A 15,638-nucleotide genomic window follows, 5' to 3' on the forward strand; every position below is an offset into this window, starting at 1 on the left:
ACTAGTTAGCGCTTACATGTTTAGACAAAAATTATTTCTGGGAAAAGTTGGATCAGTAGCCCCCAAGCATTATGGCGGAAAAGTTCCGGCAATAATGCTTCAAAGGAAACCACTGCTATAGGCAGAATTTTTACTCCTGCTCTGTCTATATTTTACAGGAACAGCAGGCGCTACATTACGAGCTGCACAAGAACATTGCCCTCCAGCGCCGCGTTACCCTGAGTCAGGCGGAAAATATCCGGACTCTGAAAGATGCGAATGCAGAACTGAACAAACAACTGGCGGACGCCCAAGGTTGGTTTCCGTCTTTTTTGTCATTAGTTCACATTCTGACTTTGAACTTGCTTTTGACTTATGTTATTATAGGCGCATCCTCTTCCCTTGTCACAGCCTCCTCGGAACTTGAGAACCTGCGCTCCTCGTACCAAGAGTTGGAAACGAAACTGATGGAGGCGGAACAAAAGAGGGAGCAGGCCGAGAAGCAACTGGCGGAGAAAAACTCCGAGTTCATCAAGGAAAAGGGGGAATTCGTGCTGAAGAAAAATGCTGACAGCGAGACCATCAAGAGGCAGCAGAAGGAGCTCAATGGGCTCCGGAAATATATGGAGACCGCAGAACGTCATTGGGATTCACTCAATGAACAAATCCTCGGTACTTATCCGAAAGCTTTTCTAGAGGTCTAAACAATTGCTGTGCTCAACTTGCATGCTGATATCTGATTGTCTCTTGCAGAGCCACTTGGATACCCGGAGAAGCGCCGGAATCGCTTTCCTCGGGACGATCTCCTTATACTTGCGGGTGACGACTGCAAAGATCTCATTTCCGCCTCCCGGAAGATATGTCACAACTTATCCCTCAAGAAGAGTCGCACCTGTGGGCTGCGCAAACTTGTTAAGAAGATGGACATTCTTCCGGAGCTGGTGACGGATCTACAAGCATCATCAGCCCGAGGCGCAGCTGCAATGACCTTAACTATGTGCGTAGCACATAACCCGGAGCTTGATCTTGAGCAGGTAACCATGGGTGTTCCTCTGGATGCGGATGTTAACGCGCTCCTGGATGCAGTGAGCGGTTACGACACCCACATCGCGCGCAGGATCCGGCATGATGAATTCTACGACAAGGTCGTTCTTCCTGCGGACGAGCCCCTGGAAGCCAAACTTCAAAAGGAGCGCGACGCGGAGGCGCGACCTGCGGAATCCAGAACCCAATTTACCTGGACCAGCTCCAAGGACGCTCCCCAAGAGGAACCCAAGGCCAGCGCTGCAGCTTCTGAAGAGGAGGAAGAGAGTGATGAAGACGTGTCATCTCCGGCCGAAGACGCCGAGGAAAAAGATCCAGAGGGCAAGACTTCTCCGGCTAAGGGGGAGTGAAAACTTTTATTCCTGCGGGAGAAACAATGCATCATTTTGGCCCCAGCGAGGGTTTGTAATATAACTTAAATTCTTAAGTATCTAGGGACGAAACAATTATGCGTGGGCGGAAAACTTATCCTGCTATCCGTTAGAATTATTTGCATGTTTCGTTTGTTAAAAGCAAGTGCTGGTTTGTTAATTTTCCGGCTTGCTCGTTTGACCTTCCACGAGCCGGAAAACCTTTGGCCGGAAACGCTCGCCTGCGGCGACGAAGCCCAATGGCGTCCGTCCATAACCGCGGAAACAAGCCCCCAGCCTAGGTGCCAGAAGTCGCTACCAGGAATCCACGAGTTCGCAACAAAAAAAATTTCCACCAGAAAACTTAGGCTTACGTCTTAAAGGACGATTTTGAAAATCACAACTTTCATACACGCCTAGGCGGAAACATCCAGCTTTGCGGTTTTAGTCGGAAAAACATACACGATCTAAAATGAACAAGTAAAGGAGGTAAAAGACTCAAAGAGTGAACCATAAGCTTTATTTCATTGATCATGTATAACTATTACAGAGTTTGTAACTCGGAAAAAATACGCTAAGTGTAGAAAGGACGTAGCTGTGCGATGTTCCAGGGGCGATCTGTCTCGTCGTAGATGTCATCCGGATCCTCACGCTTGCGTTTCCGGTGCCAATTAGCAGGTCTGTCCTTCAGCTCTCGGAAATCAACAAGGTAGTACGATCCGTTATGAAGCACTTTGCTAACGACGATGGGTCCTTCCCAAGGAGATTGCAGCTTATGGTCTTTCACCTGCCGAAGGCGGAGGACCAGGTCTCCTGCCATGAAAGAGCAATTCCGGACTCGACGACTGTGATAACGTCGGAGCTTCTGCTGGTAAATGGCGGAGTGCTGGTCAGCTAAATTCCGAGCTTCCTCGATCAGATCTACAGATAGCTGTCTGGCCTCGTCAGCTGTTTCTTCGTTGAAGGCGGAAACTCGCGGCGAATCGTGGATGATGTCGGAGGGAAGCACGGCTTCGGATCCGTATATCAGGAAAAATGGGGTAAACCCTGTTGACCTGTTAGGGGTAGTTCGCAAACTCCACAAGACAGCTTCCAACTCGTCAGCCCAAGCTCTAGCTGCTCGTCGCAGCGGTTCTTCAAGGCGTGGCTTAATTCCTGATAATATTAGGCCGTTAGCCCTTTCAACTTGACCATTGTATTGTGGGTGAGCCACAGATGCAAGGTCCAGCCGAATCCCTACTGTCTCACAATAATCCCTCAACTCTCCTTGAGCGAAGTTTGTACCATTATCTGTGATTATGCTGTGTGGGATGCCGAATCTCATCACGAGGCTGCAGACAAATTTTAGTGCCGTAGCACCGTCAGCTTTTCTCACTGGCTTAGCCTCGATCCATTTGCTGAACTTGTCAACAGCGACCAAAAGGTATTCAAAACCGCCAGGAGATGATCTTTTTAACTTACCAACCATATCGAGCCCCCAGACCGCAAACGGCCAGGTGATAGGTATGGTCTTCAGCTCTTGGGCTGGAGCATTTGGTTGAGTAGCATAGTACTGGCAACCTCGGCAGGTTTTTACCAACTTGTCAGCATCTTCTTTAGCTGTGAGCCAGTAAAACCCTAGCCGGAAAGCTTTGGCAACGAGGGACCTGGGAGCGGCGTGATGCCCGCAATCCCCTGCGTGGATCTCTCTGAGTATTTCAATGCCATCTTGGCTGGAGACGCATTTGAGGAAAACTCCCGTTGCACTTCGTTTGTAGAGCTGTCCATCAATGATTGTGTAGGATCTTGCTCGTCTGATGATCTGTCGTGCTAGGACCTCGTCCTCCGGCAACTTCTGATCAATGAGATAATCCAGGAAAGGCTGGGTCCAAGCCGGAATGATAACCATCACTTCCTTTGCCGGAGATACTGCCACCTCTGGATTTTTCGGGTTAGCGCCCTTAACTGAGGGTATCCGTAGGTGCTCCAGGAAAATGCCAGGCGGAATTTGCTTCCTGCCGGATCCGAGCTTGGATAGCATGTCTGCCGCTGTGTTATCGTCTCTCCTGACGTACTTGACTTCGTATCCGAGGAAGCACTTGGCGATCTCGTCAACTTCGTCTCTGTAGGCCGCCATGACGGAGTTTCTGGCGTTCCAGGTTCCGGCTACTTGTTGTGCCACCAGGTCGGAATCTCCACAGCATATAATGTGCTTGATCCCGATTTCCTTAGCGATGCGCAGACCGTGTAGTAGAGCCTCGTATTCCGCCATATTGTTTGTAGCTTCGAAGTGGATCTGCAGAACATACTGCAGTTCTTCTCCGGTAGGGTACTTCAGGGTGACTCCGGCTCCTGAGCCTTGATGCTGCTTGGATCCATCGAAGTGCATGACCCATGTTTCTGGTTCCGGCTCCAGACTTGCATCCGGAGCTTCTGTCCAATCTGCGACGAAATCTGCCAAGACTTGGGATTTAACCGCAGTCCTAGGCTTGTAAGCGATGTCGAAGGCGGATAATTCGATGCCCCATTTAGCCGTACGCCCTGTTGCGTCAGCGTTGTTGAGAATTGTTGACAGCGGAGCCTTGCTCACAATCACATCGGGTGCTCTTGGAAGTAATGTCTCAGCTTCCGGCTGCCTAGGAACACTCCATAAGCTAGCTTCTGAAAGTGAGGGTATCTTTGCTTTGACTCCGTCAGTACCTCGCTAATGTAATAGACAGGTCTTTGGACGTCATATTCATGACCTTCTTCCTTTCGCTCCACCACGATGACGAGACTGATGACTTTGTTGGTAGCTGCCAGATAAAGGAGCATTGGTTCTGACTCTGCTGGGGCTGCCAAGATAGGTGGGGAGGTGAGTATTTCCTTCAACCCCCGAAGAGCTGCGTCGGCTGCGTCGTCCCTGCATTTAATTTGTCTGTTTTCGTCAGCAGCTTGTACAAAGGTAGCGCCTTCTCGCCAAGACGACTAACAAACCTACTGATTGCTGCGACGCAACCAGTTAGTCGTTGCACATCTTTAAGACAAGTTGGCCGTTTGATACACAGGATTGCCTTGATTTTTTCCGGGTTAACCTCAATGCCTCTGTGAGAGACTATGAAGCCAAGGAGTTTTCCGGATGGCACGCCAAAGACGCACTTCAGCGGATTCAACATCATCTTGTACCTGCGGAGGTTGTCGAAGGTTTCTGTGAGGTCGCTGATCAAGTCGGATCCTTTCCGGGTCATGACCGCGATGTCGTCGACGTAAGCGTGCACGTTCCGGCCGATTTGGTCCTTCAGGCACCGCTGCATCGTACGTTGGTAGGTGGCACCTGCATTTTTCAAACCAAAGGGCATGGTGACATAACAGTAAGTGCCGAAGGGGGTGATGAACGAAGTTGCCTTTTGGTCAGACTCCTTCATCCGGATCTGATGATACCCGGAATACGCATCAAGAAAACACAAAAGTTCCGCCCCCGCCGTCGAATCAATGACTTGGTCAATGCGCGGCAAGGGGAACGGATCCTTCGGGCAATGCTTGTTCAAGCCGGAGTAATCGATGCACATTCTTAGTATTTCAGTGTTCTTTTTGGGTACAAGGACGGGATTTGCGACCCAATCAGTGTGGATAACTTCTATTACAAAACCTGCCTATAGTAATTTAGCTAGTTCCATTCCTATGGCGCGGCGCTTCTTATCTCCAAAGCGTCGCATAGCTTGCTTCACCGGTTTAGCCCCCGGATTTATGTTGAGGTAGTGCTCGGCGAGTTCCCTAGGTACTCCGGACATGTCAGAAGGTTGCCATGCGAAGATATCCATGTTAGCGCGGAGGAACTCGACGAGCGCGTCTTCCTATTTGGGGTCCATGTTGGCTCCGACTGAAACCTGCTTGGAAGGGTCGCCTATGATGAGGTCGTGCTTCTTGGTTTCTATCGCGGCCTTGAAGGAGGTCTTCTGCTCAGAGATCTGCTTCTTGGTGGTCTGCATCTCAGTCGGATCCACCGCGGCTCTGTAGCCTTGCAGCTCCTCTCCAGATATCACAGACTCTGCGAAGGCGGCTTCGCCTAACTCGCATTCGTGAGCCTTCTTGTAGTCTCCGGATATGGTAATCATACCCTTAGGACCCGGAATCTTGAGCTTGTTGTAGATGTAGCACGCTCTCGCGTGGACCCGGATGACCAAAAGAGTGGTGGACCCGGAACCACGCCATGAAACTCAGTTGTGCTGTGTTTGAGCTGTTCCTTGGTGAGGTTCATCCGCTCTAGAGTCTCCAGGTACATGATGTTCAAGCTGGCTCCACCATCCATGAGGCACTTGGAGAAGTCATACCCGTCTATGCGGGGACTTACAACCAAGGCGTAGCATTCTTTTGGCACAATGACAGGATGATCCTCCCTGTCAAATGTGCACGGGACTTCCGACCACCTGACATACTGCGGCACAGCCGGAACTGTGGCGTTCAGGATCCGGGTAGCTGACTTGGTAGCGCGGACTGTTGGGGTTCCGAGGAAAGTGTGATAAGCCCCCACGCTCTTTTCCACGAAAGGGTTGGATTTACCTACGGACCCTGCCTTGGGATCCGGCGAGTGATCATCCTTATCCATTGCCTCGGAACTGTCCTCCTCCTTGTCTTTGTTCTTGCCCTTGCCTCCTTTGCCGCGAGGGCGGTGCTTCCGGGCTCGCTTGTATCCTGCTTCCGGGTCATTTTTCAGATCATTGACCCACTTGCAGTTGCGGTTGGTGTGAGTGGACTTCCCTGTAACCGGATCCAGGTGGGCCAGGCAGGGCATGTCTCTGTACTCCTCGTAGGTTTGCGGGGCGCGGGGTCCGCCAGCTGTGACCTCAGTGCCGTGCTGCTGGCCCCTGCCGGCTCCGCCTCCACGGCCGCGTCCTCTTCCGCCTCCTTGGCCTCCGCGCTGAAAGGCCATGGCGATCAAGTTGGATCCACCACTCTTTTGGTCATCAGGGTTTTTCCGCTTGGTGCCGCTGCCACTGCCGTTATCACGGTTCTTCTTTTGCTGGTGCAGGGGGATTGCTGTGGCTGCTAGATCTCCGCCAGCGTCGTCATCGGCGGCAGTATGATCACTGGCGATGGTGATCATGTCATCCAAAGTTAGCTTGTTTGCATTGACCAAGTAGGTCAGCTTGTGCCGCAGCAGTCCTCCTCGCTGCAAGCCACCAATGAAGGCGTGCATTGCTGTGCGGTTATCAACGTTCTCGCACTCGTTTCTGCATGCCAACCATCGGGTGAGGAAATTCCTGGACGTTTCACCCTTCTTCTGGATACATGTCTGCAGGTCGCTTGTTGTGGCAGGTCTCTTGTAGGTGCCCCTGAAGTGTTTCTCGAAAGCGGTCTTCAGGTCAAACCAGCAAAAGATGGAGTTCTTCTCGAGGTCGCTGAGCCAGATCCGGGCTGGACCTACAAGGTACAACTGAAGCATGCGGCAGGCGATGTTAGGGGTTCCTCCGGCGAAGGTTACAGCATTATAGTAATCCTCAATCCAGGTATCCGGCCTTTCCGTGCCATCATAATTCTTCAGATTTCTGGGTAGCTTGAGATTCATCCTTGGCTTTGGTTCCTCTCGAATCATCCTGCCAAAGCATTTTGGACCGATGTAATCAGTTCTGTATTCGTTGAGGCGTTCCCACGCGTCGCGCGAATCGTGGCGAGGAGACTGTGAACGAGAGCGAGATCTTCGGCCGCCGCCTCCGCCTCCACCTCCGCCGCCACCGCTAGGTGGTGGTGAGGGAGACCTGCGAGGGGGTCGATCTGACTTCTCGCTTCCGCCTTCAGATTCTCCGCGACCTTCCCGGTGCTGGCTCCGGCTTCTGTGGCTGCCTTCGTCATGGCGTTGGCTGCCCTGGCCGTTCCGGCTCCGGCGAGGCTCCGGGTCGCGTTCCTCATCCGACTCCTCCTAGGCTCGGTCTCACGATCGTTGTTCTGGTTCCGGCGAGGTTCCGGCGTGCGCTCCCTGTTTCTGTTTCTTGAGGGCAGCACGTTGTCGCGGATAATAATTCCACCATGGCCCTGGGGCCTGATGTTTCCGGCTGGATTACGGCGGCGAGGGGGACGCGGGTAACCATTAGGCGGAGGAGAGGGGTTGCGGTACTTGTCCCGTCCAGAGTACATTGCATCCTTTCCCTTTCTTGGATCTGACGGAGGCGTCTTTGATGGGACGGGGATTGGATTTGGGTGCTCTCTGGCTTTCCTTCTTCGTTCCGAAGAGCCGGTTCGCGATTCGTCATCTCGATGGCGATTATCGTGGGCGTCCTTCTGCGCAGTGGAGACGCAATGTTCCGGGTTAGATTCCAACTTGCGCGAAGTGTCTGCCTTGCTCTGCTGCATCATTGCTGACACGACGAGCGTGCGAACGTAGTCGATATCGATCTCCTCGTTCTTTTTCTTCAAGATCTCTGCAGCCTTCGTCATATTGTCCTTCGGGGTGGCGAACGGCTGCTGCTCCGTTGGAGTTGCGAAGGTGATCCTGCGGGGAGCTATCAACTCACGCCGGACCTTTTCGACCTCATGATGAGCTTCAACGATCTTGTCCTCCCAATGCTTTCGGAGTTCCTTGACCTTTGCCAGTCCTTCGTCCACCTCCTGCTCGCGCTGGATGAAGTCTTCCACAAAAACTGCGGCGTGCTTCCGTTCCTCCAGCATGGCGGCTGCAGTGTCCTTAAACTTTTTGGCTGTGGCCAGCAGCTCCAGTCTCTTAGCTTCTAATGCTTCTATGTCTTCGGGAGTGATGGGTTTGTTAAGAATATCCGAGCGATAAACCGCATCCATGCCTGCTTGTGCAACCATCTCTTCAGGCGACAGGAGGTCCTCCGAGGAAGAATCCTTGCGGGGTCGCTCCCGCGACATTGGAGATCCCTGATGGGATGGCTGGGGGTCGGATTGGCTGGCTGTCCCTTCTAATTCATGTTCTCCCAGCGCCGCCACGGTCGCAAGTACCTGCTTTGGCTGGGCGGAATCAACTTCAGACTGATCACCGTATCCATATTCCTTCACCCTGCGGTCGAACTCTTCAGTGTCCATGGATTGGGTATCTCCGGAAATTGGGCTTAGATTCCCCAGGATCGACTCTTCCACCGGGGCTCCGCTTTCTCCGACAGCCTCCTGCTGATCCGGAGCAGCGTTTTCCGACGCCTCAACCTGCACGGGACCAGCTCCGACTTCTTGAGGGGCGGCTCCTGCGGTATGGGCTATGAAGTGTACGAAGTGACACCTTTGCTTTTCTAACACCTGGGAGACCCAGGCGGATCTGCACTGGTCTTCCACCGTTATTTCCTGCTCAGGGGCGGATTGGGTGGGTTTTAATTTTTTCAGATCTAAGGCGGAATCTTCCTTAGGAAGTTCCTGCGACTCAGATCGGATCTTCGCGACTGCGTCCTGCTCAGCGGCGGTCGCGTCAGCGTTACTTACCAGTGGGTTTCCGTCGGAATCGACGGTTTCCCCGATGAAGATGTGTATGCCGCCAACTGGGACGATGGAGAGCTTGACGGGGTTAGTCTTAGCCGGAATCCAGCACTCATCCGGAGGGACGATCGGAAGATTCCCGGTGTAAAGAACACGCCCCACCGCGATCGTGTCGTCGTAGCTTCCCATGGCGGAACCCTCCCGGTTCCGGCGTCCAGACGCCGCTGGCCCCACGGTGGGCGCCAACTGTCGTTGCCTATTCGACGGTACCTCGGAGGAGGGATCCTCACGAGGGGGAGAGGAAGTAGGGGCCATAGGGCGGAGTGCACACGGGACGGTGGTACGCGAGTTACCCAGCTTCGGAACACCTGCACGATGATAGGGCCTACTGCTGCTTGTCTGGAATTATCTGGGCGCTTTCGCGTTGTTACAATGAGTTGTGGTTGTGCCTCTAGGGCTCCCGGGATCCGGCTTATATAGGCGCACGGATCTAGGGTTTACATGGAGAGTCCTAGCCGGAATACAAGTTACCTAACTACGGTACAATATCTTGCCGTGTACGTCAAGGATCCGCCTTCCTTCTAGGCCGTGCTGGATCCGGATACTTTATGGGCCTCCACGGATCCGGCCTCCTTTGTAGGTCGGTTAAGATCCGGCTCCTCGTTCCTGGGCTGGACTTCATCCTTCACGATCAACAGCAACTGGGCCGCCCGATGGGCCACATGCCACCATCACCGTCGGTGGGCCACCCGGGCTTGCCGGATCCAGGCCATGTCATTGATATACCCATAAAGTATACCCACAACAACATTCGATGTTCATATTTAAATAACCTTAGAGTGCATAATAGATCATTGCAATTATACCGAGAACTAACATAGCGCACACACTATCACCATTATACTATGAAAGGGGGAATATATCACATCAATACTATCATAGTAATAGTTAACTCCATAATCTGCAAGAGATTACAATCATAACCTACGCCAAGTACTACATGATGCACACACTGTCACCATTACATCATGAAGGAGGAATAAACTACTTTAATAACATCACTAGAGTAGCACATAGATGATATTCAACTAGATCACAAAGCTCATGATCACATGAAGATCACATGGGAGAGAGAGATGAACCACATAGCTACCGGTACAACCCTTAGCCTCGAGGGAGAACTACTCCCTCCTCATCATGGGAGACAGCAGCGGTGATGAAGATGGCGGTGGTGTCGATGGAGATGTCCTCCGGGGGCACTTCCCCGTCCCGGCGGCGTGCCGGAACAGAGACTCATGTCGCCCGAATCTTGGCTTCGCGATGGCGGCGGCTCTGGAAGGTTTTCCGTATCGTGGCTTATCTTTTAGGGTTTTCGCGATAGAGTCCTTAAGTAGGCGGAAGGGCAGCCTCGGAGGGGCCCTGGTGGGGCCACACACTAGGGGGGCGCCCCCCCCTGGGCCGCGCCGCCACCATGTGTGGTGGCCCTGGAACTCTCCTCTGGCCCCTCTCCGGTGTTCTGGAAGCTTCGTGGAATTATAAGATACTGGGCGTTGATTTCGTCCGATTCCGAGAATATTTCCTTACTAGGATTTCTGAAACCAAAAACAGCAGAAAACAGGAACTGGCACTTCGGCATCTTGTCAATAGGTTAGTTCAGGAAAATGCATAATAATGACATAAAGTGTGAACAAAACATGTACGTATTGTCATAAAACTAGCATGGAACATAAGAAATTATAGATACGTTTGAGATGTATCAAGCATCCCCAAGCTTAGTTCCTACTCGCCCTCGAGTATGTAAACGATAACAAGTGACATGCTACCAACATGATCTTGATCAATACTATTGTAAAGCATATATATGAGATGAATGAAGTGATTCGAAGCAATAGTAAAGACAATAAGTAAACAACTGAACCATATAACAAAGACTTTTCATGAATAGTACTTTCAAGACAAGCATCAATAAGTCTTGCATAAGAGTTAACTCATAAGCAATAAATTCTTAGTAGAAAGCTTTGAAGCAACACAAAGGAAGATATAAGTTTCAGCAGTTGCTTTCAACTTCAACATGTATATCTCATGGATAGTTGTCAACATAAAGCAATATAACAAGTGCAATAGGTAAACATGTAAGAATCAATGCACACAGTTGACACAAGTGTTTGCTTCTAAGATAGAAAGAAGTAGGTAAACTGACTCAACAATAAAGTAAAAGAATGGCCCTTCGCAGAGGGAATCATGGATTACTATTTTTTTGCTAGAGCTTTTCATTTTGAAAACATAGAAACAATTTTGTCAACGGTATTAATAATTCATATGTGTTATGTATAAGACATCCTATAAGTTGCAAGCCTCATGCATAGAATACCAATAGTGCTCGCACCTTGTCCTAATTAGCTTTGATTAACACGGATTATCATTGCATAACATATGTTTCAACCAAGTGTCACAAAGGGGTACCTCTATGCCGCCTGTACAAAGGTCTAAGGAGAAAGTTCGCATTGGATTTCTCGCTTTTGATTATTCTCAACTTAGACATCCATACCGGGACAACATAGACAACAGATAATGGACTCCTCTTTAATGCATAAGCATTTAACAACAGATAATATTCTCATAAGAGATTGAGGATTTTGTGTCCAAACTGAAACTTCCACCATAATTCATGGCTTTAGTTAGCGGCCCAATGTTCTTCTCTAACAATATGCAACTCAAACCATTTGATCATGAAAATCGCCCTTACTTCAGACAAGACGAACATGCATAGCAACTCACATGCTATTCAACAAAGGTAAAAGTTGATGGCGTCCCCAGAAACATGGTTACCGCTCAACAAGCAACTTATTAAGAAATAAGATACATAAGCTACATATTCAATGCCACAATAGTTTTTAAGGCTATTTTCCCATGAGCTATATATTGCAAAGACAAGGAATGAAATTTTAAAGGTAGCACTCAAGTAATTTACTTTGGAATGGCAGAGAAATACCATGTAGTAGGTAGGTATGGTGGACACAAATGGCATAGTTTTTGGCTCAAGGATTTGGATGCACGAGAAGCATTCCTCTCAATACAAGGCTAGGCTAGCAAGGTTGTTTGAAGCAAACTCAAGTATAAAACGGTGCAGCAAGACTCACATATGAACATATTGTAAGCATTATAAGACTTTACATCGTCTCCTTGTTGTTCAAACACCTTAACCAGAAAATATCTAGACTCTAGAGACCAATCATGCAAACCAAATTTTAACAAGCTCTATGTAGTTCTTCATTAATGGGTGCAAAGTACATGATTCAAGAGCTTAAACATGATCTATATGAGCACAACAATTGCCAAGTATCAAATTATTCAAGACATTATACCAATTACCACATGCAGCATTTTCTGTTTCCAACCATATATCAATGAACGAAGCGGTTTCAACCTTCGCCATGAACATTAAGAGTAAAGCTAAGAACACCTGTGTTCATACGCAACAGCGGAGCGTGTCTCTCTCCCACACAAGCATGAATTTATTCAAACAAAACAAAAACAAACAGACGCTCCAAGTAAAGTACATAAGATGTGACCGAATAAAAATATAGTTTCAATAGAAGAAACCTGATAAGTTGATGAAGAAGGGGATGCCTTGGGCATCCCCAAGCTTAGACGCTTGAGTCTTCTTAAAATATGCAGGGATGAACCACCGGGGCATCCCCAAGCTTAGACTTTTCACTCTTCTTGATCATAGTATATCATCCTCCTCTCTTGACCCTTGAAAACTTCCTCCACACCAAACTTAAAACAAACTCATTAGAGGGTTAGTGCATAATCAAAAATTCACATGTTCAGAGGTAACACAATCATTCTTAACACATTTGGACATTGCCCAAAACTACTGGAAGTCAATGGAACAAAGAAATCCATCCAACACAGCAAAAGAGGCAATGCGAAATAAAAGGCAGAATCTGTCAAAACAGAACAGTCCGTAAAGACGAATTTTTTAGAGGCACTGCACTTGCTCAGATGAAAATGCTCAAATTGAATGAAAGTTGCGTACATATCTGAGGATCACGCACGTAAATTGGCAGATTTTTCTAAGTTACCTACAGAGAACCCTGCCCAAATTCGTGACAGACAGAAATCTGTTTCTGCGCAATAATCCAAAGCTAGTATGCACCCTACTATCAAAGACTTTACTTGGCACAACAATGCAATAAAATAAAGATAAGGAGAGGTTGCTACAGTAGTAACAACTTCCAAGACACAACAAAACAGTAGCAAAATAAAGACATGGGTTATCTCCCAAGAAGTGCTTTCTTTATAGCCATTAAGATGGGCTCAACAATTTTAATGATGCTCGCGCAAGAAATAAGAGTTGAAGCAAAAGAGAGCATCAAGAAGCAAATTTAAAACACATTTAAGTCTAACCCACTTCCTATGAAAAGGAATCTTGTAAATAAACAAATTCGTGAAGCATAATGCAACAAGCATAGAAAGATAAAACAAGTGTAACTTCAAGATTTTCAGCATAAAGAGGGGAGACTTAATATTATTAAGATGCATATAACCATGTTTCCCTCTCTCATAATAACTTTCAGTGGCATCATGAACAAACTCAACAATATAAGTATCACATAAAGCATTTTTATTCACATGCATAAAAGTATCATTACTCTCCACATAAGCATAATCAATTTTATTAGTTGTAGTGGGAGCAAATTCAACAAAGTAGCTATCATTATTATTCTCCTCAAGTGTAGGAGACATAGTATAATCATAATAAAATTTACTCTCCATAGTAGGCGGCACCAAAAGACCACTATCATTATAATCATCATAAATAGGAGGCAAAGTATCATCAAAGAAAATTTTCTCCTCAATGCTTGGGGGACTAGAGATATCATGCTCATCAAAACCAGCTTCCCCAAGCTTAAAATTTTCCATAGCATTAGCAACAATGGTGTTCGAAGCGTTCATACTAATATCATTGCTACTAGCATGCAAATAAGGTTCCATAGGTTTTTAAATTTTCGCATCAAACCATCCATGTCTTAACTCAGGAAATAGATTAAAAAGCTCACATTTGTTTTCCATTATGCCTTACTAGTGTAAAACAAGAAACAAAAAGATGCAATTGCAGGATTTAAAGGAAATAGCTTCGAGCACTCACACACCAGTCACAGTGCTAGGAAATAGCTTAGTAGTCGAAGGATGTGAATACCTTTTACCTTACCTCCCCGGCAACGGCGCCAGAAAAGTGCTTGATGTCTACGTGTGCTTCTATTCTTGTAGACAATGTTGGGCCTCCAAGAGCAGAGGTTTGTAGAACAGCAGCAAGTTTCCCTTAAGTGGATCAACCAAGGTTTATCGAACTCAGGGAGCAAGAGGTCAAAGATATCCCTCTCAAGCAACCCTGCAATCACGATACAAGAAGTCTCTTGTGTCCCCAACACACCTAATACACTTGTCAGATGTATAGGTGCACTAGTTTGGCGAAGAGATAGTGAAATACAAGTGGTATGAATGAATATGAGCAGTAGTAACGGTGCCAGAAAATAGCTTGCTGGCGTGCAGTTGATGGTAGTAATATTGCAGGAAGTAAAGATGCAGTAAAACAGTAAATAAGCGATGACTGCAGTATTTGGAAACAAGGCCTAGGGATCATACTTTCACTAGTGGACACTCTCAACATTGATCACATAACTGAATAAACAAATACTACTTTCTCTACACTCTCTTGTTGGATGACAAACACCATTCATTGTGTAGGGCTACAAGAGCACCTCAATGCCGGAGTTAACAAGCTCCACAACATTCGATGTTCATATTTAAATAACCTTAGAGTGCATAATAGATCATTGCAATTATACCGAGAAATAACATAGCGCACACACTGTCACCATTACACTATGAAGATCACATCAATACTATCATAGTAATAGTTAACTCCATAATCTGCAAGAGATTACAATCATAACCTACGCCAAGTACTACATGATGCACACACTGTCACCATTACATCATGAAGGAGGAATAGACTACTTTAATAACATCACTAGAGTAGCACATAGATGATATTCAACTAGATCACAAAGCTCATGATCACATAAAGATCACATGGGAGAGAGAGATGAACCACATAGCTACCGGTACAGCCCTTAGCCTCGAGGGAGAACTACTCCCTCCTCATCATGGGAGACAGCAGCGGTGATGAAGATGGTGGTGGTGTCGATGGAGATGCCTTCCGTGGGCACTTCCCCGTCCCGGCGGCGTGCCGGAACAGAGACTCATGTCCCCCGAATCTTGGCTTCGCGATGGCGGCGGCTCTGGAAGGTTTTCCGTATCGTGGCTTATCTTTTAGGGTTTTCGCGATAGAGTCCTTAAGTAGGCGGAAGGGCAGCCTCGGAGGGGCCCTGGTGGGGCCACACACTAGGGGGGCGCGCCCCCCCTTGGGCCGCGCCGCCACCATGTGTGGTGGCCCTGGGCCTCTCCTCTGGCCCCTCTCCGGTGTTCTGGAAGCTTCGTGGAATTATAAGATACTGGGCGTTGATTTCGTCCGATTCCGAGAATATTTCCTTACTAGGATTTCTGAAACCAAAAACAACAGAAAACAGGAACTGGCACTTCGGCATCTTGTCAATAGGTTAGTTCCGGAAAATGCATAATAATGACATAAAGTGTGAACAAAACATGTAGGTATTGTCATAAAACTAGCATGGAACATAAGAAATTATAGATACGTTTGAGACGTATCACTCGCCAAAAGGATTCATGCCATCTGTACTTAGACCAAATCTTATGTTCCTTGCGTCAGCTGCAAAATCTTTGAACTCTCTGTCGATCTTTCTCCATTGCGTTCCATCAGCGGGGTGTCTCAACTCCCCGGCCGACTTACGGTCC

The sequence above is a fragment of the Lolium perenne genome, chromosome 5, assembly GCF_019359855.2.
Source record: "Lolium perenne isolate Kyuss_39 chromosome 5, Kyuss_2.0, whole genome shotgun sequence".
Classification (NCBI taxonomy): Eukaryota; Viridiplantae; Streptophyta; class Magnoliopsida; order Poales; family Poaceae; genus Lolium; species Lolium perenne.